The sequence below is a fragment of the Quercus suber genome, unplaced genomic scaffold (genome assembly GCF_002906115.3).
Source record: "Quercus suber isolate HL8 unplaced genomic scaffold, Cork oak 2.0 scaffold_70, whole genome shotgun sequence".
Classification (NCBI taxonomy): Eukaryota; Viridiplantae; Streptophyta; class Magnoliopsida; order Fagales; family Fagaceae; genus Quercus; species Quercus suber.
Genome location: NW_027069535.1, coordinates 441019 through 454349, shown reverse-complemented (window position 1 = coordinate 454349; position 13331 = coordinate 441019).

Below are 13331 nucleotides of genomic sequence, written 5' to 3'. Positions count from 1 at the left end.
GTTCCATGAGCTGAAAGCATGTGATTGTCTACAAAGACCAATATTGCATGGAGAAGTGGCTTTACCTGATTCAGGTTTTTGTGTGCAAAATTTAGATGTAGTCTTCTTTTCTTTCCTGCTTAATAAAACTCTGCAGGTAAGTGTGTCGTGGTATGTGTATTGAATTCAAATAAGTTTCTCACTGAAAATGCATATAATTATGTTGAAGCATATGGAAAAGAAATAATATTAACATCAGTGTGACCTAAAACACAAGCAAGGGCAAACCAAAGCAGAGGATTTAATTAATACAAGCAATAGTGTTACCATTTGCAGTCTACATCTTCGCTACTACATGAAAAAAAAAAAAAAAAAAGAGAGAGAGAGAGAAGGAGAAAAATCTTAATTTCTTGGTGTCAGACCAAGATTTTCCATTTTCTAGTAAAAATCTGAGAACCACAAGTTAATTATGTAAAGGTAAATGTGAGAGAAGACAAATAAATGCCACCCACGGAGATCCTCTAAAAAGATAGCCAAGTTGGATAATTCGCATTCCCTGCCACTATAAAAAGATAGAAAATAGACTTATCTCTAGGTGTGCTATTAAGGTAGACCTAATGAAATCCTATGATTCTCTTGATTGAGACTTTATCTAGCTTTGTCTATAAATTGTTGGCTTTCCTGTGAAATATGTGGCTTGGGTTAAGGAGTGTATAATTGCTCCCAGGTTCGGTTTCTCTCAATGGGAGCCTAGTTGGTTTCTTTAAGGTCATGCCAGACTTTAAGGCAAGGAGACCCTTTCTCCTTTTTTTTTGTGCTTGCTTTGGAAAAGAAGTCAGACATTGGCATGAAGGCAAGTGCCTTTCACCCAAATCCGCATGTCAAGGGTTTGAGTTTTGAAATCGGCCACTCCAAAACAAGATTGGGGGTAAGGCTGCCAAACAGTTACCTTTCTAGCTCTCACAAACCCATATAACTGGGAATTTGTGCACTATGTATAACCTTTTATTTTTCTATGAATTTTTTCTCAAAACTTATTCAGCTAACAGTGCATTAGTGTAAGGGTTTTAGATTTCATCCGAATTGCTCTAAATTGAAGCTCACAATATTGCTGATGATTTCCTGGTGTTCACAACAGCGATATCCATCCTATTCACTTGGTCAAAAGGGTGCTTGAGGATTTCAATTGCTTTTCGGGTTTATCTGTCAATCATGTAAAGAGTGAAGGGTTTTGTGAATAGGTCTCTTCATATCTCAAGCGCCATATTGCTAACACTCTTAATTTCAAAAAAGGAAACTTTTTTCTGTCAGAGTATCTGATTATGTCTTTGGTCCCTGGAAACTTCACTACTCAAGTAAGCGCTACTTTGATTGATAAATAACCTCAAGGATCAGCTCATGGGCTGCCAAAAGGCTCTCTTTTTCTGGAATCAGCAGCTTCAATCAGTGTTCTTTAGCATTCGAATGAATTGGGCGGTTGTATTGCAAAAAAGGCAAATCAAGTCCATGAGCAAAAGTTCAATAGTTTTTGAGAAACGGGAATGATAAATCAGCTGGTGTTGTTTAAGAGGCTTGGGAGCTTGCATGTGTTCCTAAAACTGAAGGGAGTTTGGGGCTTATAAGAGTGGAGAATTGGAACAAAGCATCTATTATGAGGCATATATAGTCTCTTTACGCAAAAAAGTTCTCTTGGAGTGGATTGGTGAATGAGAACTTGTTGAAGGACAGGAGTTTTTGGTTTGTTAAATCACTCAAGACAGGACCTAGGGTTGGAGGAGAATTCTCAAGTTGAGGAGCATAGCCAGGCCTTTGTTAAAGTTTTCTTGAAATTTAGCATGATTAGTGGCACCAAAATGGTACGTTATATCTGAGATATGGGCCATATGGCTAAAGAGTTTTTTATGATGCAGCTAGTAACATCAATGTGAGAGTGTCTAGTGTCCTTCAAGGAAAAGATTGGGTGTTAGAGGACTACAAGGTCTAAAGATCAGATTTCTATTCAAAGAAATTTCTCCTTGATTCAGCTTGGTGAAAAGGATAAGGCATTTTGGCTTCCTTCTAAATCTAGCAACTATACTTATCATGAGATATGGAAGGGGTTGCCTACGGTTAATAGGTGGAGTCTAATATGGTTATTCTATTGCAAAGCTTGGGAAGACTTTCTTTAAATGGTTAGTTTTTTAGAAATAGTCTATCTACCTGAGATAGGCTCCTTCAATGTGGATATCAAAGGGATTCGGCTTGTGTTTTTAGTAGAAGTTTCCTGGAAAGTAGGATCATTTGTACTTTGAGTGTTCCTTTCTAGAAAAACACAGATGGTGTTGTTAGAAGTACGTGGTTAAATGATTAAAGTTATCATATCCCAATAGCTTAAGTTTTTGAATAATCGGTAATTCAACATGGTATCAGACACAGCCCTCTAATCCTGTGTGGACACACTACCCCACAAATTGAGCCCTAACAAGGATGTTAGGGATTTAAGTGGGAGAGTTTGTGACACCCTATATTTGATTTGGATATTGTCTAACTCTGTGTATGTCGTATGGGTGTGTAATGAGTCCCACATCGGTCATTTACTAGGTAGATTTGGGCTTTATTAACATCTAAAAAGAGTTTCAATTGTGACTAGTCCTTTTAAGATATAGCACAAATGTGGCTAGCACTTTTCCTGTTTCCATACCGGACGATCTGATAAGAACTGTAGTTGTAAGAAGAGTAAGTGGTTGTATTTTGATAAGAGTCTACTGCCTTAGATTTGTTAGAGTTTGTAGCTCTTTAGATACTCTGTTTATATGTCTATCCTTGCTGTTTGTAGTGCTGTTGGTTAGTTTCATTCACCTTTGTTTGGTGTTTGCAGCCTGCATGCTGCTTCTTGTTTCTTAAGTTTGCTGTAATTTTGTATTTTCCTTTCTTAGTTTGGTTAGAGTTTGCAAAGGTCTTGTGAGGTAGGGACTTTGCTATGAGTTTGTCCTGGCATGTTTCTAGTGCTATTGTTTTGTTTGTTTTTCCTTTGGTGTTTGCGTGCTGCTTATTGTTCTTGAGTTTCCTGCATTGATTGATGAATAAAAACTTATTTTTTTTTTTTGGATAAGTGATTGATGAATAAAAACTTGTTTCCCAAATACAATAATACAGTGCTCTCATTTCAAACATGCATTGCTTTTTCCCTTTGCTCATATACCTGCAGTGCTTTTAAAAAAGATGCAAATGCTAAACTTCTAAAAATTTGGTGTTCAAATGTGTCAAAAAAAACCGAGTGAAAACTCAAATAATGCCAGTTGCTTTCAACTGCTTAAACCCGAAGAAACACAAGAACACTCATCAATACAAAATGTCCTAGAGAAACTCTTAACTGGATTTAAAACATATCTCTAAGATTTCTAAACCCACTTCCTATGCCGGCCTTCAGCGAGCTGCAAGCTTTCACTCATTTCACATGTTATTTGATTAAAGATTGAGCATATAAAGCCCTTCATAAAAATCACATAGAGTAAGCACATCAATGATCACCAATTATTATTATTATTCTCTTCGATCATGATTAAATCGCATTCACATCTATAATAAGAAGCAAAAAAATTGGCTGGAATTTCATATTTGTATATTACTAAAAGAGAATACTTTCATAGTGCATTCTGATCTACTATATTAAGGTGTGTTCAACATCCTTACCTTTACAATTAAGGTACAGAATATAGGCTATATCATACCATAATTACACTCTTCACCTTTAAGTTCACAATTACGGTACAAATTACAGGGGTAATTAGTAATTATACTGTTCTTTTGAGATTTTGGAGAATAACACACCACCACAATCTAGAAGGAAAAAAACACTCCCCCTTGCAGTTTGAAAAAATTAATATTTTCTCCTTCTATTTATATTAGTAATGAAATGTTCTTAATTTTTTTCAAAAGTTTAACCATGGTTAGTAAAAAAATATCTGATAAGTTTAGAATAAAAATGAAAAATTTATCAAGCGCGAAAACACTTACAATGATAAATCTCTCCATAACTCATTGTAAAAAGAAATAATAATAATAATAAGAAGAAGAAAAATTAGTACTTAATATTTTAAAATACACTTTAATTAAAAATTAAAAATTTTAATTTTGAAATGAAGGATAATATTTTAAACCTGCACTTAAGTAAAGGACAAGTTAGCAGTAGAAAATAGAGTTGGCCATGGACTGGGTATGGGTATGGGTCGAGTATACCCAAACCTAGCCCATACTCAAACCAATAAGTTTACACATGGATACCCAATTCACTTACCCGATTAGCACCTATGCCCGATTGTTACCTAGCTCTTTTACCTATGGATACTCGAACCTGATTTTTGGGTTTTTTTTTTTTTTTTTCTTTCAGTGATAGAATTTTAAACTTACAAAAAAGGGGAAAATTCTTCTATATTGTCAATATTTTGATAGTTATATAATAATTAATAAATTATAGTGTTGGACTAAAGCCTCTATTTCTTTTTCCCTTAAATGAAAGCCATAATGATTTAATCTGATTTATTGCTTCCTTATGCACAACAATTTGTTTTGTCATTCCCAAGCAATATCCAATAAACCTCTTATGTAGAGAAAAATGAAGGGAGATACTAACGAGTGCCCTTAGGGCACTCATTAATAATACATTTAAAGAAAATTTTTATGGGAAATGAAAAAAAAAATACATTAATAATATATATATATATATATTTTGATAAGAGAGTTCTAGAATATTGTTTATATCTCACTATGTATTTACACATGAATTATAGATCAGGAAAATATAGAATTTTATGCATTCTTCTTTTGTTGATTTTTCTTCGTACAAATCCCATCTAAATAGGTCAAACCATTTTGGAATGATTTTCTCTGCATAAGAGGTTTATTGGATATTGCTTGGGAATGACAAAGCAAATTGTTGTGCATAAGGAAGCAATAAATCTTATGGCTTTCATTCAAGGGAAAAAGAAATAGAGGCTTTAGTCCAATACTATAATTTAGCATATAACTATCAAAATATTTGCATTATAGAAAAATTTCTCCCCTTTATTGTAAGTTTAAAATTCCATCACTAAAAGAAAAAAGAAAAAAGAAAAACCAAAAAATTAGGTTCGGGTATCCATGGATAAAAGAGCCAGGTAACAATCGGGTATAGGTGCTAATCAGGTAAGTAAATTGAGTATCCATGGGTAAAATTATTGGATTAGGTTTGGGTATACCCGATCCATGACCATCTCTATTTACTACTACTATCATGTCATTTACTTAAGAGCAGGTTTAAAAAATTATCCTCCATTTCAAAATTAAAATTTTTAATTTTTAATTAAAGTGTTGTAAGGACACGTTGTGCTCCCAAAGCCCAAATGGTAGGTCAATGGCCCAAAGAGCCCAAAACAATTAATTTATTAGAGAGTGAGCTTGAAGATAAACTTTCAATGAATTAAGTTGACAGTGATCACAGAAGGTTAGTTGTTACTAGAAAGAATAAAACAAACAGTTTTATGCAAGAAAAGTTATCCTCGGTCAAGTCTGAGGATGGTCTATTCTTATATATTTCTCTTAGACTTATACAAAATTATAGTTCTTGAGTATACAATGCTTTTTTCTTAGATTTTCTTATGATCCCCTTGTAATGAGGTTTTTTCCCTTTATATTCTCCTTCATTCTTTCATCTCGGCCTTCCACATGTAGATCAGATCGCTGGTTTTGATACTTGTCCTATTAGCACTTTCTAGAAGTCTTTGGGGGTAGCTGTAAGGCTGATAGTTACTGTTCAAGTATCACCTTTACCTTAATATGGCTAGGGGGTTAGATGCAAAGCATTCAATGTGGTGATAGTAACTTTCTTCTTAGATATTTCTCAACTCTTTTTTGTCTCATCCCTCTCTGGCATTTATCATTTCAAGCACGATTGCTCATTGCTCTGTTCTTGATGGATGGTTGAAACATTTGACCTTTACTTTGCTCTGCTGAGGAGGTGTTTCTCCTCGGACAACGCCCACAGCTCCTTATGACCAGATCTATTCCATGGCCCATTAATCTGTATGTTTTCGTTAGTATTTACCTGTCCTCAGGTTATCTGACATCCTCAGGCACGGCCCACGGTCCAATACCTATATATGGGCCCTTCATCCCTGCAAGTGTATTTTAAAATATTAAGTATGAATTTTTCTTCTTCTTATTATTTATTTTTACAATGAGTTATAGAGAGATTTGTCATTGCAAGTATTTTGGTGCTTGATAAATTTTGCATTTTTATTCTAAATTTATTAGTAATTTTTTTACTAACCATGGTTAACTTCTGAATTTTTTTATTATAAAAACTTAGAATATTTCGTTATTAATATAAACAGAATGGGAGAATATTAGGGTATGTTTGGTAACCGTTTTTTCCCTTTATTTTCTATTTTCAAAAACAAATTTCTATTTTTGAGACTAAAAAACTTATTTGGCAACCCAAAATGGACATAAAACAACAAACTATTCTCAAAACTTAATTTCTGAAGAAAAATGAAAACATGCAAAATACTGTTTTCAGTTTCTAATTTTCAAAAGTCAATAAAAACACGTATTTAATTTAATGAATTTGTCTTATTTAATGAGTTAGTGTTAGGGTACAAATCCTAGTAACAACATATTTTACTATTTTTTTTTTTCAAAAACCTATCTTTTAAATTTCAACTAACCAAACATGTTTTTTATTTAAAAAAATACAAGAAAATTGTTTTTTCTTTATATTCCTAAAAACAAGTTTTTGAAAATAGAAAACAAAAACTGTTACAAAATATAACCTTAATTTCTTCAAACCTCTAGGGGAGAGTGTATTTTTCCTTCTAGATTGGGGTGGAGTGTCATTCCCCCCAAACCTCAAAGAAACAGTGTATAATTACCCTTATAATTCATATTGTAATTGTGAACTCAAAGGAGAAGAGTGTAATTACCCCTATGATATAGCCAAAAAGTAGAAGTGAATTCTCATTTAAAATGGGACCTTATATGTGGGTAAACTTTAAGCAAAAGTAATGTAAAAATGGAAGGTTTTTTTATTTATTTATGAAGGCTTATTCTTCCCCCAGCGAAAGCCTTTTCCAGTTTTCCTTAGATAGCTTCTATTATATAAATTACGTCAATTACATTGTACAATATTAAGGAAATTTTTTATAAGGGAAATTTACTAATAAGGAAAACATTCCCATATTAGCAAGAGTTCTAATATTTCAAGCAACACCAATATTTAAGATGTTAATTGTAGTGCAAATATCGTGGAATTGGTTATTGAATACCTCACAAAGTTCATGGGCAATTAAATCTCTTTTGACATATATAATCCCATGATACTAGGAGTACACCTTTACAGTGTTCTAGAATATTGTATATATCTCACTATGTATTACACATGAATTATAGATCAGAAAAATATAGAATTTTATGCATTCCTCTTTTGTTGATTTTTCTTCATACAAATCCCATCTAAATAGGTCAAAAAATTTTGGATTGATTTTCATTTTTGGGTCATGCTAACGAGTGCTCTTAGGGCACTCATTAATAATCCATTTTAGAAAAGTTTTAATATTACTTTTATGGGAAATAAAAAAAAAACTGTCAAAATATTAATTAGTTTTTTTTTATTTTCCATAAAAAAAATTTTTAAATGTATTATTAATGAGTGTCATAAGGGCACTCATTAGTATCTCCTATATATATATATATATATATTCTAGAACTCTATAAAGGTAGACTCCTAGTGTCATGGGATTATATATGTCAAAAGATATTTAATTGCCCATAGACTTTGTGAGGAATTCAACAACCAATTCCATCATATTTGCACTGAACTCTATAAAGGTAGACTCCTAGTGTCACGGGATTATCTATGTCAAAAGAGATTTAATTGCCCATGGACTTTGCGAGGTATTAAATAATCAATTCCATGATATTTGCACTGCCATTAACGTCTTAAATATTGGAGTTGCTTGAAAATTGAAATATCAAAGCTCCTGCTAAAATGGGAATTTTTTTTCCTATTAGCAAATTTCCCTTATCAAAAATTTCCTTAATATTGTACAATATAATTGACCTAATCTATATATCTATATACATATTATATAATAATATGTGAAACTGAGAGAAACTCAAATTAGAATTCCAAATTAAAGTTCCAATTTTGTGCCATTTGTCCTAAATTATTTATTTTTAAAGAGTTTTATTTCTTAATTTTAGAATCAAATATGGGATCATATCATAAATATTCATCTAAGTGAGTTATTAAGTACAAAAACCAAAGAGTCTAGAATAAATAAATCGTAAAAAAAAATGCTTCACATTAATTAAAAAAAAAAAAAACATGGACAATTTATATTTTATACCTAATAATATCCTTACAAATTTTTTAAAGAGTTAACAAAATATAAAAATGATTATCAATAGTATTTAATTATATATATATATATATATATATTATATAATGCATCTCATTGTATATTTTTAAGTGTATCCATGCATATGCATGGATACACTTAAAAATATGCAATGAGATGCATAATAAAATGCATGGAGTTACAAGCTAGTATATAATAATAGATGAAGCTGAGAGAAATTCAAATTAGAATGTCAAATTAGAGTTCCAAATTAGAGTTCCAATTTTGCGTCATGTGTCGTAAATTATTTATTCTTAAAGAGTTTTATTTCTTAATTTTAGAATCAAATTTGGACCACATCATAAATATTCATCCAAATGATAGTTATTAAGTACAAAAACCAAAGAATCTAGAATAAATAAATCGTAAAAAAAAAATCTTCGCAATAATTTAAAAAAAATGGATAATTTACATTTTATACCTAATAATATCCTTACAAATTTTTTTAAAGAGTTAACAAAATATAAAAATTATTATCAATAGTGTAGGGACAAGGCCCAAATATTTGGCCTTGGGCCTTATCCGAGAACGTTGGGGTATCCGAGGAGAGACAAATAGTAGAGGGTCATTCTAGCTCAGTGCCTCGTGAGTAAAAAAGGAGTAGAAGGCGGTCCGAGGAGTAATATATCCTCGGACAAGACGAACACTACTCCTTTACATATTCCAGTAACAAAAATGACCTCAATAGAGGCACCGGTGTCAGAGGCATGTTACATAAACCCACGAGATGGAAGGAGACCCAAAAATATCTAAGGAAAGGGTGTTACCTCTGCCTTAAATACACTGCAACTACTTTTCTGACTGCATTTATGTAGAAAAGACCCCTGAACAGTGTTTAATTGGTCACCGCAACTCACAGAGGGCCAGACGAGATGTTTGATGGGACAAGTACTCAAGTAGCAACCTAAATTATAGACAAGTGTATGGTAAAGATTATCCAAGAGGACTATATAATAAGGGAGACCCTCCATGAGAGTGGGGATGGAAGAAGAAAGAGAGAAGGAACATTGTAACAATGAGAATTGCACCTGTAATCAGTTCCATTGGTCTATAAGAATATTTGACTCCATGGACAACACATACACCTAGCCTTACGTGTTTTGCTCTTGCATGATAATCTTTCAAATCTGTCCTAGCCGTTGTTAATTTCACTAAAGCCCAGTTCTACAACCCGCTTTTTACAAATTTATTGCTTTGGGCTATTAAGGCTTACGTCCATACTCCTTTTGGGCCAAGAGTTTAAATTGGGTCCTTACAAATAGTATTTAAATTATATATATATATATATATATATATATAATTTAAATACTATTTGTAAGGACCCAATTACAAGCTAGTATATAATAATAGGTGAAATTGAGAGAAACTCAAATTAGAGTTCCAAATTAGAGTCATGTGTCGTAAATTATTTATTCTTAAAGAGTTTTATTTCTTAATTTTAGAATCAAATTTGAGATGATGCAGGTACTCTTCGTTTCTTTTTATTTTTAATATATATATATATATATATATGTATGTATATGTATGTATGAATCTATGTATTTATGTATGTGTGTATGTATGTATGTGTTTTTATCTAACTAGTTGTTTCAATGCTGCTTTGGTTTGTTTTATGATTTTATGCTTTAATTTTTCATGATTCTGGACTTTACTTATAGCAGTGATTAAGTTTCTAATATGAAATTCCTGCCAATTTTTTTTTCTTCTTATTATAGATGTGAATGCGATTTAATCATGATCGAAGAGAATAATAATAATAATAATTGGTGATCATTGATGTGCTTACTCTGTGATTTTTATGAAGGGAAAGATATGCTCAATCTTTAATCAAATAAAATGTGAAATGAGTGAAAGCTTGCAGCTCGCTGAAGGCCAGCGTAGGAAGTGGGTTTAGAAATCTTAGAGATATGTTTTAAATCCAGTTAAGAGTTTTTCTAGGACATTTTGTATTGATGAGTGTTCTTGTGTTTCTTCGGGTTTAAGCAGTTGAAAGCAACTGGCATTATTTGAGTTTTCACTCGGTTTTATTTTGACACATTTGAACACCAAATTTTTAGAAGTTTAGCATTTGCATCTTTTATAAGCACTGCAGGTATATGAGCAAAGGGAAAAAGCAATGCATGTTTGAAAAGAGAACACTGTATTATTGTATTTGAGAAACAAGTTTTTATTCATAAATCACTTATCCAAAAAAGAAAAAAAGTTTTTATTCATCAATCAATGCAGGAAACTCAAGAACAATAAGCAGCACGTAAACACCAAAGGAAAAACAAACAAAACAATAGCACTAGAAACATGCTATGACAAACTCATAGCAGAGTCCCTACCTCACAAGACCTTTGCAAACTCTAACCAAACTAAGAAAGGAAAATACAAAATTACAGCAAACTTAAGAAACAACAAGCAGCATGCAGGCTGCAAACACCAAACAAAGGTGAATGAAACTAACCAACAGCACTAAAAACAGCAAGGATAGACACATAAACAGAGTATCTAAAGAGCTACAAACTCTAACAAATCTAAGGCAGTAGATTCTTATCAAAATACAACCACTTTCTCTTCTTACAACTACAGTTCTTATCAGATCGTCCGGTATGAAAACAGGAATAGTGCTAGCCACATTTTGTGTTATATTTCAAAAAGACTAATCACAATTGAAGTTCTTTTTAGATGTTAATAAAGTCCAAATCTACCTAGTAAATGACCGATGTGGGACTCATCACACACCTATACGACATACACAGAATTAGACCATGTTGAATTACCGATTGTCCCAAAAGCTTAAGCAATTGGGATATGGTAACTTTAATCATTTAACCACGTACTTCTAACAACACCATCTGTGTTTTTCTAGAAAAGGAACACTCAAAGTACAAATGATCCTACTTTCCAGGAAACTTCTACTAAAAACACAAGCTGAATCCCTTTGATATCCGCATTGAAGGAGCCTATCTCAGGTAGGCAGCCTATTTCTAAAAACTAACCAATTAAAGAAAGTCTTCCCAAGCATTGCAATAGAATAACCATATTAGACTCCACCTATTAACTGTAGGCAACCCCTTCCAAATTGCATTCCATATCTTAGGACAAGTATAGTTGCTAGATTTAGAAGGAAGCCAAAATGCCTTATCCTTTTCACCAAGCTGAATCAAGGAGAGTTTTCTTTGAATAGAAATCTAATCTTTTGACCTTGTAGTCCTCTAACACCCAATCTTTTCCTTGAAGGACACTAGACACTCTCACATTGATGTTACTAGCTGCATCATAAAAAACTCTTTAGCCATATGGCCCATATCTCAGATATAATGTACCATTTTGGTGCCACTAATCATGCTAAATTTCAAGGAAACTTTAAGAAAGGCCTGGCTATGCTCCTCAACTTGAGAATTCTCCTCCAACCCTAGGTCCTGTCTTGAGTGATTTAACAAACCAAAAACTCCTGTCCTTCAACAAGTTCTCATTCACCAATCCACTCCAAGAGAACTTTTTTTGCGTAAAGAGACTCTATATATGCCTCATAATAGATGCCTTATTCCAATTCTCTAGTCTTATAAGCCCCAAACTCCCTTCATTTTTAGGAACACATGCAAGCTCCCAAGCCACTTGAACAACACCAGCTGATTTATCATTCCCGTCTCTCAAAAACTATTGAACTTTTGCTCATGGACTTGATTTGCCTTTTTTGCAATACAACCGCCCAATTCATTCGAATGCTAAAGAACACTGATTGAAGCTACTGATTCCAGAAAAAGAGAGCCTTTTGGCAGCCCATGAGCTGATCCTTGAGGTTATTTATCAATCAAAGTAGTGAAGTTTCCAGGGACTAAAGACATAATCAGATACTCTGACAGAAAAAGTTTCCTTTTTTGAAATTAAGAGTGTTAGCAATATGGCGCTTGAGATATGAAGAGACCCATTCACAAAACCCTTCACTCTTTACATGATTGACAGATAAACCCGAAAAGCAATTGAAATCCTCAAGCACCCTTTTGACCAAGTGAATAGGATGGATATCGCTGTTGTGAACACCAGAAAATCATCAGTAATTTTGTGAGCTTCAATTTAGAGCAATTCAGATGAAATCTAAAACCCTTACACTGATGCACTGTTAGCTGAATAAGTTTTGAGAAAAATTTCATAGAAAAATAAAAGGTTATACATAGTGCACAAATTCCCAGTTATATGGGTTTGAGAGAGCTAGAGAGGTAACTGTTTGGCAGCCTTGCTGATTTGGGTGAAAGGCACTTGCCTTCATGTCAATGTCTGACTTCTTTTCCATAGCAAGCACAAAAAAAAGGAGAAAGGGTCTCCTTGCCTTAAATTCTGGCATGACCTTAAAGAAACCAACTAGGCTCCCATTGAGAGAAACCGAACTTGTGAGCAATTATACACTCCTTAACCCAAGCCACATATTTCACAGGAACGCCAACAATTTATAGACAAAGCTAGATAAAGTCTCAATCAAGAGAATCATCGGATTTCATTAGGTCTACCTTAATAGCACACCTACAGATTAAGTCTTTTTTCTATCTTTTTATAATGGCAGGGAATGCGAATTATCCAACTTGGCTATCTTTATAGAGGATCTCTGTGGGTGGCATTTATTTGTCTTCTCTCACATTTACCTTTACATAATTAACTTGTGGTTATTCTCAAATTTTTACTAGAAAACGGAAAATCTTGGTCTGACTCCAAGAAATTAAGATTTTTCCCCTCCTTCTTCTTCTTCTTCTTCTTCTTCCTTTTTTTTTTATTTTTTATTTTTTTTATGTAGTAGTGAAGATGTAGACTGCAAATGGTAACACTATTGCTTGTATTAATTAAATCCTCTGCTTTGGTATGCCCTTGCTTGTGTTTTAGGTCACACTGATGTTAATATTATTTCTTTTCCATATGCTTCAACATAATTATATGCATTTTCAGTGAGAAACTTATTTG